The sequence below is a fragment of the Eptatretus burgeri genome, chromosome 3 (assembly GCF_056783735.1).
Source record: "Eptatretus burgeri isolate ZD-2024b chromosome 3, Ebu_testis_v1, whole genome shotgun sequence".
Classification (NCBI taxonomy): Eukaryota; Metazoa; Chordata; class Myxini; order Myxiniformes; family Myxinidae; genus Eptatretus; species Eptatretus burgeri.
Window position 1 is genome coordinate 19,034,547 of NC_140963.1, and position 12,711 is coordinate 19,047,257.

Consider the following 12,711-nt stretch of genomic DNA (forward strand, 5'->3'; position numbering starts at 1 on the left):
AAAAAGACGGAGGAGGGAAGGGAAGGGAAGAGAAAGGAAGAGAAAGGAAGAGAAAGGAAGAAGGAAGAAAGAGAGAAAGGGAAAGGAAGAAGAGAGAGAGAGAGAGAAGAGACGGGAGGGAAGGAAGAGAAGGAAGAAGGAAGAGAGAAGGAAGAAGGAAGAAAGGAAGAAAGGAAGAAGGAAGAGAGAGAGAGAAAGGGAAGAGAGAGAGAGAGAGAGAGAGAGAAAGGAAGAGGAAGAAGAGAGAAAGGAAGAGAAGGAAGAAAGGAAAGGAAGAAGAGAAGGAAGAGAGAAGGGAGAAGGAGGACGGGAAAGGAGAAGGAAGAGAAGAGAAGAGAAGGGAAGAGAGAGAAGGAAAGACGGGAGGAGGAGAAAGAGAGAAGAGAGAGGAACGGGAGGAGAGAGAGAGAGAGAGAAAGAACGGGAAAGGGAGAGAGAAGGAAAGGCAGAGAGGGAAGGAAGAAAGGAAGAAAGAGAGAAGCGCGGGAGGAAGGGAGAGAGAAAGGAAGGGAAGGAAGAAGAGAAAGGAAGAAAGGAAGAAGAGAGAAAGGGAAGAGAAGAGAGAAAGAGAGAAGGGAAAGAGAGAAGAGAGAAAGAGGAAGGAAGAAGGAAACGGGGAGAGAGAAAGGAAGAAGAGAGAAAGGAGAGAAAAAGGCAGGAGGAGGAAGAGAGAAGAAGAAAGAGAGACGGGAGAGAGGAAGAAGAAAGGAAAGGCGGGAAGGGAAGAAAGGAAGAAAAGGGAAAAGACGGGAAGAGAGAGAAAGGAAAGAGAGAAAAAGGCAGGAGGAAGGAAGAAAGGAAGAAAGGAAGAAAAGAAAAGGCAGGAAGGGAAGAGAAGGAAGAAAGGAGAAAAGGCGAGAGGAAGAAGAAGAAAAAGGCAGAGAGAGAGAAGGAAGAAAAGGAAAAGCCTTGAGAGGAAGAGAAAAGGAAAGGGAAGGAAAGAGGAAGAAGAAGAAGAAAAGGAAAAGGCAGGGAAGGGAAGAAAGGAAGAAAGAAGAAAGAAGAAGGAAGAAAGGAAAAAGCGGGGAAGGGAAGAGAGAAGGAAGAAGAAAGGCAGGGAGGAAGGAGAAGGAAGGACGGGAGAGAGAGAGGAAAGGAAGGAGCGGGAGGGGAGAGAGAGGAAGAGGCCGGGAGGGGGAGGAAGGGAAAAAGGAGCGGGAGGGGAGGGAGAAGGAAAAGACAGGGAGGGAAGGAAAAGGAAAAAGGCAGAGAGGGAAGGAAAGGAAGAAGGCAGAGAGAGGAGGAAGGAAAGAGAAAAGACGGGGGAAGGAGAGAGAGAAGAAGACGGGGGGAGGAGAGAAGGAAGGACGGGGGGGGAGGAGGAAGAAAGGAACGGGGAGGAGGAAGAAGGAAGAAACGGGAGAGAAGAAGGCAGAGGAAGGAAGAAAGGAAAAGGCAGAGGAGGGAAGGAAAGAGGCGGGAAGGGGGAGACGGGAGGGAAGGAAGGGAGAGAGAAGGAAAAAGACGGGAGGAGGAAAAAGGAAAGACGGGAGGAAGGAAGAAAGGAAGAACGGGAAGGGAGAAGAAGGAAGAAGACGGGAGGAAGGAAAGACGGGAGGAAGGAAGAAGGAAAAGGCAGAGAGGAAGAAAAGGAAACGACGGGAAGGGAAGGAAGAAAAGGAAAAGGCAGAGAGAGGAAGAAGAAAGACAGGAAGAGAGGAAAAGGAAGCAGGAAGGGAAGGGAAGAGAAGAAGGAGGGAAGGAAGAAGGAAAAGGCAGGAGAATGAAAGGAAGAAGAAAAAAAGCGAGAGAGGAGAGGAAGAGGCGGGAGGGAGAGAGGAGAGGAGGGAGAGGAGCGGGAGGAGGAGGAGGAAGGAGGAGAGGAAGGAGCGGGAGAGGAGGAGAGGAAGGACGGGAGGGAGGAGAGAAGAGACGGGAGGGAGGAGAGGAAGGAGCGGGAGGGAGGAGAAGGAAGACGGGAGGGAGGAGAGAAGACGGGAGGGAGGAGAAGGAAGAAGCGGGAGGAGGAGAAAGGGAAGAAGCGGGGAGGGGAGGAAGGAAGAGACGGGAGGAGAGAGAGAAGAGGAAGAAGAGAAGGAAAAGGCAGAGAGGAGGAGAAGGGGGAAGGAGAGGAAGGAGCGGGAGGGAGGAAGAAAGGAAGGAGCGGGAGGAAGAGAGAGAAAAAGAAGAGACGGGAGGGAAGGGAGAGAGAAGGAGAAAAGACGGGAGAAGGGAAGAGGAAGGAAAGAGGCAGGGAGGAAGAGAAGGAGAAAGGAAGAGGAGGGAGGAAGGAAGCGGGAGGAGGAGAAGAGAGAAAGGAAGAAGGAAGAGAAGGAAAAGACAGAGGAGAGGAAGAAGAGGAGAGAGAAAGGAAAAGACGGGAAGGGAAGGAAGAAGGGAAGAAAGGAAAGAAAGGAAGAGAAGAGGAAGAAGGAAAAGACGGGAAGGGAGAGAAGGAAGGAAGGAAGGAAAGCAGAGAGGGAGGAGAGGAAGAAGAAGGAGAAGGAAGAAGACGGGAGGGAAGGAAGAAGAGAGAAAAGGAGAAAAGGCAGGAGGGAAGAAGAAGAAGAAAGGAAAGGCAGAGAGGAAGAAAAGAGAGAAAGGGAAGAAAGAAAGGAAGAAAAGGAAAAAGGCAGGAAAGGGAAGGAAAGAAAAGGAAGAGGAAAAGGAAGGAAAAAGCAGAGAGGAAGGAAGAAGAAAGCGGGAAAGGGGAAGGAGGAAAGAGAGAGAGAGAGAAGCGGGAGGAGAGGAGAGAGGAAGAAGGAAGAAAGGGAAGGAAAGGAGAGAAGGAAGAAGGAAGAGGAAGAGAAGAGACGGGGAGGGAAGGAGAGAGAGAAAGGGAAGAGAAGGAGAAGAGAGAGAGGAAGGAGGAGAAGGGAAAGGAGAGAGAGAGAGAAGAGGAGAGAGAGAGAGAAGGAGAGAGAGGAAAGGAGAAAGGGAGAAAGGGAGAAAGGGAGAGAAGAGAGAGAGGAGAGAGAGAGAGAGAGAGAGAGAGAGAGAGAGAGAGGAGAAGGGAAGGGAGCCGGGAGGGAGGAAGAGAGAGAGAAGGAGAGAAGGAGAAAGAGACGGGGAGGGAGGAGAGAGGAGAAACGGGGGAGAAGGAGAAGGGAGAGAAGGAAAAGGAGGGAGGGAGAGAGGGAAGGGAGGGAGAAAGGGGAGAAAGGAGGAAGGGAGGAGAGGGGAGAGGAGGAGGAGGGAGGGAAGGGAGGAAGGGGAGGGAGGGAGAGAAGAGAGAAGAGAGAAGAGAGAAGGGAAGAGAGAAAGGAAGGAAGAAAGGAAGAAAGGAGAGAAAGGAAGAAAGGGAAAGAGAAGAGAGAAAGAGAGAAAGAGAGGAGGAAGAAAGGAAAGGGAGAGGAGAGGAGAGGAGAGGAGAGGAGAGGAGAAGGGAAGAGAGAGAGAGGAGAGAGAGAGAGAGGAGAGGAGCGGGAGGAGAGGAAGGAGGAGAGGAGAGGAAGGAGCAGGAGGGGAGGAGAGGAGAGGAAGGAGCAGGAGGGAGGAGAGGAGAGGAAGAGACGGAGGGAGAGAGAGGAAAAGGAGCGGGAGGGAGGAGAAGGAGAAGGAGGAGCAGCGGGAGGGGAAGGGAGGAGAAAGGAGGACGCGGGAGGGAGAGGGAGAGGGAGGGGAGGGAGGAGAAGGAGAGAGAGGAGAGAGAGGAGAGGAGAAGGGAAGGGCGGGAGGGAGGAGAAGGAAGGGAGAAGGAAGAAGGAGCGGGAGGGGAGGAGAGAGAAGGAGAAGGGAAGAGACGGGAGGAGGAAGGAAAGAAGAGACGGGGGAGGGAGGAGAGAGAGAGAGGAGAGAAGGAGAAAGGAGGGGAGGAGAGAGAAGGAGAGAGGAAAGGAAGCGGAGGGAGGGAGAAGGAAGGAGAAGAGGCGGGAGGGAGAGAGAGAAAGGAAAGACGGAGGAAGGAAGAAGGAAAAAGGAGCGGGAGGGAGGAAGGAAAAAGAGGCGGGAGGGGAGGAGAAAGGAAGAAACGGGAGAGAGGAAGAGAAGGAAAAGGCAGGAGGAGAGAGGAAAAGACGGGAGGAAGGAAGAAGAGAAAAAGGCAGGGAAAGGGAAGGAAGAAAGGAAAAGGAAAGCAGGAAGGAAGGAAAGAAAAGGCAGAAGGGAAGGAAGAAGAAGAGCAGAGGAAGGAGGAGAGGAAGAGACGGGGAGGAGGAAGGACGGGAGGAGGAGAGGATGGAGCGGGAGGGGACGAGTGGAAGGAGCGGGAGGGCAGGAGAGGAAGGAGCGGGAGGGGAGGAGAGGAAGGAGCGGGAGGGGAGCGGGGGGAGGGGAGGACGGGAGGGAGGGAGAAAGGGAAGAGACGGGAGGGAGGAGAAGGAAGGAGCGGGAGGGAGGAGAAGGAAGGACGGGAGGGAGGAGAAGGAAGGAGCGGGAGGGAGGAGAAGGAAGAGACGGGAGGGAGGAAGAGAAGGAAGGAGCGGGAGGGAGGAAGAAGGAAGGAGCGGGGGGAGGAGAAGGAAAGACGGGAGGGAGGAAGGAAAGACGGGAGGGAGGAGAAAGGAAAAAGACGGGAGGGAGGAGAAGGAAAAGACGGGAGGGGAGAAGGAAAGACGGGAGGAGGAAAGGAAAAGACGGGAGGAAGAAGAAGGAAAAGACGAGAGGGAAGGAAAGGAAAAGGCAGAGGAAGGAAGAAAGGAAAGAGCGGAAGGGAAGAGAAGGAAAAGACAGAAGGGAAGAAAGGAAGCAGAGAGGAAGGAAAGAAGACAGGAAGGGAAGGAAGAAGGAAAAGGCAGAGGAAGGGAAGAAGAAAGAAAAAGACAGGAAGGGAAGAAGAAAGGAAAAACAGGAAGAGGAAGGAAAGGAAAAACCAGAGGAAGGAAGGAGAAAGGAAAAATAAGGAAGGGAAGGAAGAAAAGAAAAGGAAAGGAAGAAAAGGAAGAAAAAGGCGGGAGGAGGAGAGAGAGAGGAGAGGAAGAGGCGGGAGGAGGGAGGGAGGAGGAGGAAGGAGCGGGAGGGAGGAGGAGAAGGAGAGGAGAGAGAAGGACGGGAGGAAGAAGAGGAGAAGGAAGGGAAGAGGCGGGAAGAGGGAGGGAAGGGAAGAGAAGAGAGAGGAAGAAGGAAAAAGAGCAGGAGGGGAGGAGGAAAGGGAAAGGAAGGAAAAGACGGAGGAGGAGAGAGAAGGAAGAGACGGGAGGAGGGAGGGAGGAAAGGAAGCGGGAAGGGGAGGAAGGGAGAAGGAACGGGAGGGAGAGGAAGGAAAAAGGCAGGAGGAGAGGAAGGGGAAGGAAGAGAGAGAAGGAAGCGGGAGGAGGAAGGAAGAGGAAGAAGGAAGAAGGAAGAGGAAGAAGGAGGAAGGAAGGGAAGGAGCGGGAGGGAGGAGGAGAAAGGAGAAGACGGGAAGGGAGGGAAGGGAAGGAAAAGAGCAGGAGAGGGAAGGGAAGGAAGAAGAAACGGGAGAGGAAGGGAAGGAAAAGGAAGCAGGAGAGGAAGGGAAGGGAGAGAAAGGGAAGAGAAGGAAAGAGCAGGAAGGGAAGGGAAGGGAAGGAAAAGGAAAAGGCTTGAGAGAGGAAGGAAGGAAGAAAGAGAAAGGAAGCAGGAGGGAAGGGAAGGGAAGGAAGAGAAGGAAGCAGGAGGAGGAAGAGAGAGGAAGGGAGAAAGGAAGAAGAGAAGAAACAGGAAGGGAAAGAAGAAGCAGGAAAGGAAAAAGGAAGGAGGGAGGAAGCAAGGAAGGGAGGAGCGGGAGGGGAGGAGAGAGAGGAAGGAGGGGAGGGGGAGAAGGGACATTATAATCAAACCAAGTATTTAATTGAAATAACTGACCGAGTTCGTCATGACATAACACAAGGGCCATATTAAAGTGAATATCCATTCCTCTCACCAAGAAACTGCAGATCGAACTGAACGACAAATCGTATCCTCCCTCTTGCTCTCGTCAGTAAATTGAAAGCGGAGAAACAAATTCAATGTCAATGATCGAGATAATGAATGACAGTGGAGACGAGTTCATTGACTCGATTCATGGGCAGTTGTTGAAAGGAGTACGCAGAGCCCACAGGCACGGAAAGTTCATTGAGTAACAAAGACAACATGGATATGAACAACATAGACCACGAAGGGCAGAAGAGACGACGTGAACCAACCGGCAAAGGTTTCTCGCGATACCGAGTGAGGTACAAATCACGATAACGTTTCGAATGGAGCTCGAGAAGACGAACACAACATGTCTCGATAAAAAAACAGCTTTTAAAAAACATGTCGATGATACTTACCGGTATCTTGGATTTAAGATGCTGTTCCGCTTTGACTTCCTGTTTCCACAATCGGAAATTATCGACCTCCTCCTCTTTCTCTTCTGGTTCTTCTTCTTCTTCTTATTCATTTTTATTCTTCTGTGGAATATTAGTCGTCTTCATCTGAATCTTCTTCTTCTTCATTTTAATCTTCTGTGGAATATTAGTCTTCTTCCTCTGAATTTCTTCTTCTTCATTTTAGTCATCTGTGGAATATTAGTCTTCATACTCTGAATCTTCTTCTTCATTTTAGTCTTCTGTGGAATATTGGTCTTAATCCACTGAATCTTCTTCTTCATTTTTACATTCTGTGGAATATTAGTGTTCTTCTTCTGCCTCCTCTGACGTAATTTCTTTCTTTTTTTTTTCTTACGCCTTTTTCATTGATATTTTTCCTGTTTTTCCTGTCAGACACAGAGATTGCTGGAATTATAGATAGATTGTACATTTAATACACTTCTTTATCTTTTCAAATTCTATGTTTATTTTCTCACTATATCCTAACAAAAATTTTTTTATCTTTTTTGTAATGTTTTGTTATGATTTTTTTCTGATTGAGGAATAATTGTTACGTTCGTGTGGTGGAAGAGGAAAAGTACGAGAAGGAGAGGCTGATTTTTTCATCAATTATGGAAGGTGTAACTTTTGAGGTGTCTCACGTAGTAAATGTCAGGTCCGCTGTGGCATCAAAATAGTATTTCTTCTGTCTTTCTTTAAAAAAAAAAAATTTATTATGCTTTGTTATGATTTTTTTTCTGATTGAAGAATAATTGTTTCGTTCGTGGGGTGGAAGAGGAAAAAGAAGAGAAGGAGAAGCTGATTTTTTTCATCAATGATGGAAGGTGTAACTTTAGAGGTGTCTCACGTAGTAAATGTCAGGTCCGCTGTGGTATCAAAATAGTACTTCATTTGTCTTTCTTTAAATTTTGTTATTTTGCTTAAAGCATCTTTTTCTCATCCATTTTTCTCCCTGCTCATCGGGATTTACATAGTCCCGATGAGCGACGGTCTCGGATGGTTCTGGTGATATTTTTGGATGAGTCAGCAGTTCGAGAGAATTGGAGAAAAAGAAGAACGATGTGTGTGCGCGTTTCTCTTGGCTCTTGCTCACGAAACTCAGTCCTTTTTCGATGGATTTTTTTTTCTGGCCGCAGAGAAACTAGGACGACAGTAATAGTGCTGTGACGTAAAGCCCCCAAAAGTGCTCTAAATTCTGATGCCCTTACCTATGGTATGACAAAGAACATTTGGTGTGGAATTTTAACCTCACGTGTGCCGATTTCAATCAGTGTTGTAGTTGTCAACACCTGTGCAAAATGTCGTTTTGAGGTGTTTCCATGGTAACTCTAGATTACCGAAAAAAAAACATGGTTTGTGAGGGTGACAGGATATCAATTTATTGTTTGCTACAAAATGCTTTCTGAGGTACGAGTGTTTATTGATCTTTCTGGAGAATACATTTGGGCACATTTCTTCCGCAGGAAAATAATTACTTTTCACATCGTCAAAAACTAATTATGTGAATGTTTGATTTCAGATTTTTGTCACGAACGTCTTTCTAAACCTGTTGAATCTATTGAACTCTCTCATACATTATTTTTAACAACAAAAACGATCTTATAATGCTTCATCTTCCTCTCTCACACATGTGGTACTCTTTACTGTTTCACAATGCACTACTCTTCTGCTATTTTAACAGACTGCTCTCATTTCGACCTCTCCTTCATTCCTTGCCTAAAAAATCCAACTATTACAGCGCTTCTTCTCTCCATGCTCTGAATTCGCCTTCATTGCATCCATCAAGAATTGTGTTAAATCGCATCTCTGACCTAAAACTTTTAAAAACCACAGTTTGCCATGGATGCTCGCTTTCCATCAACCATTCTTTTTTTCCAACTTCAGTGCCAACTCACCCCCTCACCCCTCACTCTCACTCTCAAAGCAACCATCCCACTCTTCTCCCTCCAAGCCTCCCTCTCACCTCTCTCAAAAATTCCCCTCACCTTTCTCCCACCTTTCATCCCCCTCACTCTTCCTTCTCAAAGTTGCCCCCCTCTCATCCACCAACTTGCCTCCCTCCACTGCCCTCTCACCTCCATCTCTTCACTCCACCTCCTCAAATCCTCAACTGCCTTCTTCCTTGTCTCTTGTCCCCCCTCTCCCCCAGCACCACAGAGCCTTTTCTCCTCTTCATTCGGCCCCCTCCCCTCGCTATTCTGCAATACCCCACACTCCTTCAGCAACCCTCCTTACCTGCCCCCCTCGTCCCTTGTCCTACCCTCCCCCTCCACCTCCTGCACCCAAAGCCTCCACCCCTTCCTCTTCATTAAAAGTGTGGACCTCAAATATCCGGGGCCTTCGCTCAAACCTTTCAGATCTTTCCATACAGGTTGCCACTGACAAACCAAACATTATCTGCCTAACAGAAACTTTCCTCTCCCAAGACGTGTCTGACTCCCAAGTATCTCTCCCTGATTACTACCTCTTACGGTATGACAGACCTGAGCCTCGTCCTGGTGGAGGTGTTGCTCTCTTCATCAAAGACTCTATTCCTCACTCTCCATGCACTGCTCTCACTCCCCCACACCCCCAGGAATACCTCTGGCTTCGGCTTCCCCACCACTCCCACCTCATGTTTATATGTGTACTGTACCGTCCAGCGAACAGTGATGACTCCATCTACACCTCACTATCCGAAAACATGGACCATCTTCTATCTTCTCATCCAAACTCTCTCTTCCGCTTATGTGGTGACTTCAATTGTCATCACGCCAGTTGGCTAGGTGTGGCTAACTCTCTCACCTGTCAAGGCACTTCAGCAAAAGCTTTCTGCGACTCATTGGGACTGACTCAATCGGTCAACTTCCCGACCCGGATCTCAACCAATGGTACTCCATCTCTTCTGGATCTGATTTTGACAAATTTCCCTGACAATATCTGCTGCTCTTCCTTCGCTCCAATTGGTTCTTCTGACCACGTCCTTGTCAAAGTGGACATCTCTCTGGCTGTTATCAGAGAACCACCTCACCGCCGTCGAGTCTGGCATTTCACTCAAGCCGACTGGCAGGGTCTCCGAGCAGCCATCAAACTTACAGACTGGTCTCCCATCACTACTTTCTCAAACATCAACTCATCCTGGGAATTCTTTCAAAGAAACTTGCTCTCCCTCATGCACAGATTTATCCCCTCTCGTGTTCAGTTGTCTTACCCTTCCTCCCGCCCTTGGTTTACTGAAGCTTGTGGCGAGGCAGTTGTCCTGAAACAACTTGCCTTTGCCTCATGGAAAGAAAACCCAACTGAGGGCAATCTCAGTTCTTTCCACAAAGCTCGGAACAAGTGTGTATCTACCCTCAGGAGAGCCAGAAAACAACATCTTTCTCATCTCAAGTCTGAACTCTCAAACCTCTCTCCCTCCTCAAAATCCTGGTGGCATTTAATCAAATCTGTTTCTGGTGTATGTTCCCCCTCCATCCCTCCCTTACCTCAAATGGCCGCACTGCTGATACCGCACGTGATAAAGCTGAATGTCTAAACTCGGTGTTTGCAGCTAAATCTTGTGTCCTAAACCCATCACTATCTCTACCCACTTTGCCCAGTCGCACCCAACTGTCCCTGGACTCTGTATCCTTTTCTCCTGACAAGGTGGAGAGCTTGCTTTCAAACCTCGAGTCAGATTCTGCAACCGGTCCAGACGGCATCAGCCCACGTGTCCTCAAAGCCTGCTCTTCTGCTCTTGCTCACCCTCTCTCTGTTCTATTCACCATCTCATTTGCCCAAGGTCATCTGCCATCTGCTTGGAAATCTGCTAACATCACTGCCCTGCATAAAAAAGGTGCAAAAACAGATCCCTGTAACTACAGACCAATCAGCCTTCTCCCAATCATCAGCAAGGTGATGGAATCCATCATCGCTTCAGACATGAAATCCTTCCTCTTCTCCAATGGCTTGATTTCCAATCATCAATTTGGTTTCAGACCAGGTCACTCTACCCTGGATATGCTGCTTCTGCTCTCCCATCAATGGATGGAGGTTCTCAATGCCAGACAGGAAATCCGAGCCGTATCCCTGGACATATCACGTGCTTTTGACACAGTCTGGCACCCTGCACTACTCACCAAACTCTCTTCCCATGGTATTCAAGGCCATCTCCACTCATGGCTCGCAGACTTCCTCTCCTGTCGCAGTCAACGTGTGGCCCTAAATGGAGTTCTTTCATCTCCTCTTCCTGTGCAGGCTGGAGTTCCTCAAGGTAGCGTTCTGGGCCCTGTTCTTTTTCTGGTTTTCATCAATGATCTCTCAGACTCTCTGGAAAATCCTCTATTTCTCTTTGCCGACAACTCCACCCTCTGCCGTACCATCTGTCATCCCTCAGATCGGCAAGCAGCAGCTTCTTCGCTCACTGCAGATCTGGATAAAATCACAAACTGGTCCAACACGTGGAACATGTCTTTCAATCCGGACAAATCTCACACTCTCACTATGTCTCTTCGAAAGGACCGTTTACAAAACCCCCCCATCCACTTTCTCAACAATCCTCTGGAAGAAGTCTTTTCTTTCAAGCTTCTAGGTCTCACTATCTGCCATGACCTTTCCTGGGAAAGTCACATTTCCAACCTCGCCTCAAAAGCCAGTCGCCGACTGGGAATCCTCCGTCGTGCTAAGTCCTTCCTCGGCCCTCTTGAGCTCCTGACCACTTACAAAGCTTTTGTCCGTAGCCTGATGGAGTACTGCTCTCCCCTCTGGGCTGGTGCTCCTGCCTCCCACCTTTCTCGGCTTCACGCTGTCGAAACCAGGGCATTTGAGATCATCGGCATCTCCCGCAATGAAGCTGAGTCTTTGGGCCTCTCACTCAATCACCGCAGGTTGGTCGGTGGTCTTTCTGTCTTCTACCGACTCCTCTCCAGCCTTTCCCCCCCTGCTCTCTCTGCGATTTGTCCCCACCACATTTCCACAGGGCGCTCAAGGTCCGCCAACAACCCCCTTCTGGTAAAACTACCAAAATCACGAATCACTGCTCATCTTCACTCTTTCATTCCTCTTTTTTCCCGCCTTTGGAATAAACTTCCTCACTCTATTCTTTCCCATTCTTCCCTCCAGGCTTTCAAAACAGCTGTTCACCACCACCTCTTATCTTCCCCCATCCAAATCCTCGATCTTTTCTACCCCCGATAATCCACCCAAGCCCACTTCCTTCATTTCTCCTGCTTTCCTTCCTGAAAGTCCCTGAAATGTCCATCTTCTCTTCGCCATGTTCCCCGTCCCATCCGCATCCCTCTCCCTTCCACAGTTCACCTAATGTGTCTGTTCCCCACTGTTTTGTCCCTTCCACTCCCGCCCCTCTTGTCTCATGCCTCCTTGCTGTGAGTTGTGTGTTAGCTCTCATACGAGCCTCGACCAAGGTATACAAAAAAAAAAAATGTTGAGCCATGAAAGTCACAACCTTCCCGAAACACTTCGTCAATCATTTCACATGATAAATATTTTTATATTAATACGCTAAGCCATATTTCGTGGACGTATCTCCTCCGAAACTGTTGGACGAATTGTCGCCGATTTCGTCATGTGGGTGCTCTGTGGTCTGATGAACAGCATGGGTTATGTGAGATCGTGCCAGATGGACAGGTTTGGGAATTTTTGGCGATTTTCTAATTTTTACATTCGTTTGCATGGCGACGTGTGACGTCACCGCTGAGAGGAGTAATGACGTCATTACATCATCGGTCGTTCGCTGACGTCACTACGTCTGTCGTCGACAGACCGTCACCGCTGAGAGCCGTAATGCCACTCCGAGAAAACAGCGTCTGCAATGTTAAACCCTCTTCTGCACACGCTGACTACCTCGGAAAGTGAATTTGACACAAAAAATGTAATAAGAAACATTGTTATCCATGCATAATTCCAACAATCTCAATGTGTCTGTCTGTCTGCGACCGCTGTTTCACGACAACTACTGGTCCGATCTAATTGAAACTTGCCAGGTATATTGCTGGGGCCCTGTGGATGTGCCTTCTCAAGGTTTGATATTAATCGGACAAGTGGTTCCCAAGTTATGGCCAATTATTTACCAAACCAATGACAGGACACGGTGCTCTGATGTCACGATTAACGTCACAATTTTTTTTTTTTAATTGCATGTACGGCCACGCACATACAGGCACGCACTAGTCTATCTATAATTCCAGCAATCTCTGTCTGTGTGTCTGTGTGTCTGTGACACCTGTTTCTTGACAACCACTTGTACGATCGAATTGAAACTTGCCAGGTATAGTGCTGGGGCCCTTTGGATGTGCCTTTTCAAGGTTTCATATTAATCGGACAAGTGGTTCCCAAGTTATGGCCATTTATTTACAAAATCAATGACAGGACATGGTGCTATGATGTCATAATTTATGTCACCATTCTTCTTCATTTGATATGACGTCACAATTGACGCTGGGGACCTGAGTATGTGCCTTTTCAAGGTTTGATATCGTTCTTCTTCATCCGTTTCAGCTGTTTCCCAAGTGTTTCCTAAGTTATGGCCATTGATTTACCAAAC

General features: G+C 48.4%; 1 protein-coding gene and 1 pseudogene across 6 annotated transcripts in view; one reads left to right on the forward strand and one right to left on the reverse strand.

Annotated features, from left to right (window-relative positions):
* The window catches only part of LOC147029490 (guanylate kinase-like), a 62,875-nt gene extending 56,517 nt beyond the window's left edge, over positions 1 to 6,358 (reverse strand). For 2 of the 5 annotated variants that reach the window (XM_085872000.1, XM_085871999.1), the window contains exon 1: positions 6,153 to 6,326. The gene's annotated coding sequence lies outside the window, so the exon portion shown is untranslated. Of the gene's footprint in view, positions 1 to 5,761; positions 6,131 to 6,152 lie in introns of those variants that run through there. The other 3 variants (XM_085871997.1, XM_085871996.1, XM_085871998.1) reach the window with 3 other exon arrangements.
* A 224-nt stretch (positions 6,359 to 6,582) lies between these two features.
* Positions 6,583 to 12,711, forward strand: part of LOC147029491 (uncharacterized) — a 210,977-nt pseudogene continuing 204,848 nt past the window's right edge. Inside the window, exon 1 of the transcript XR_015055688.1 lies at positions 6,583 to 7,404. The product of XR_015055688.1 is annotated as an uncharacterized LOC147029491 (transcript). The remainder of the gene's footprint in view (positions 7,405 to 12,711) is intronic.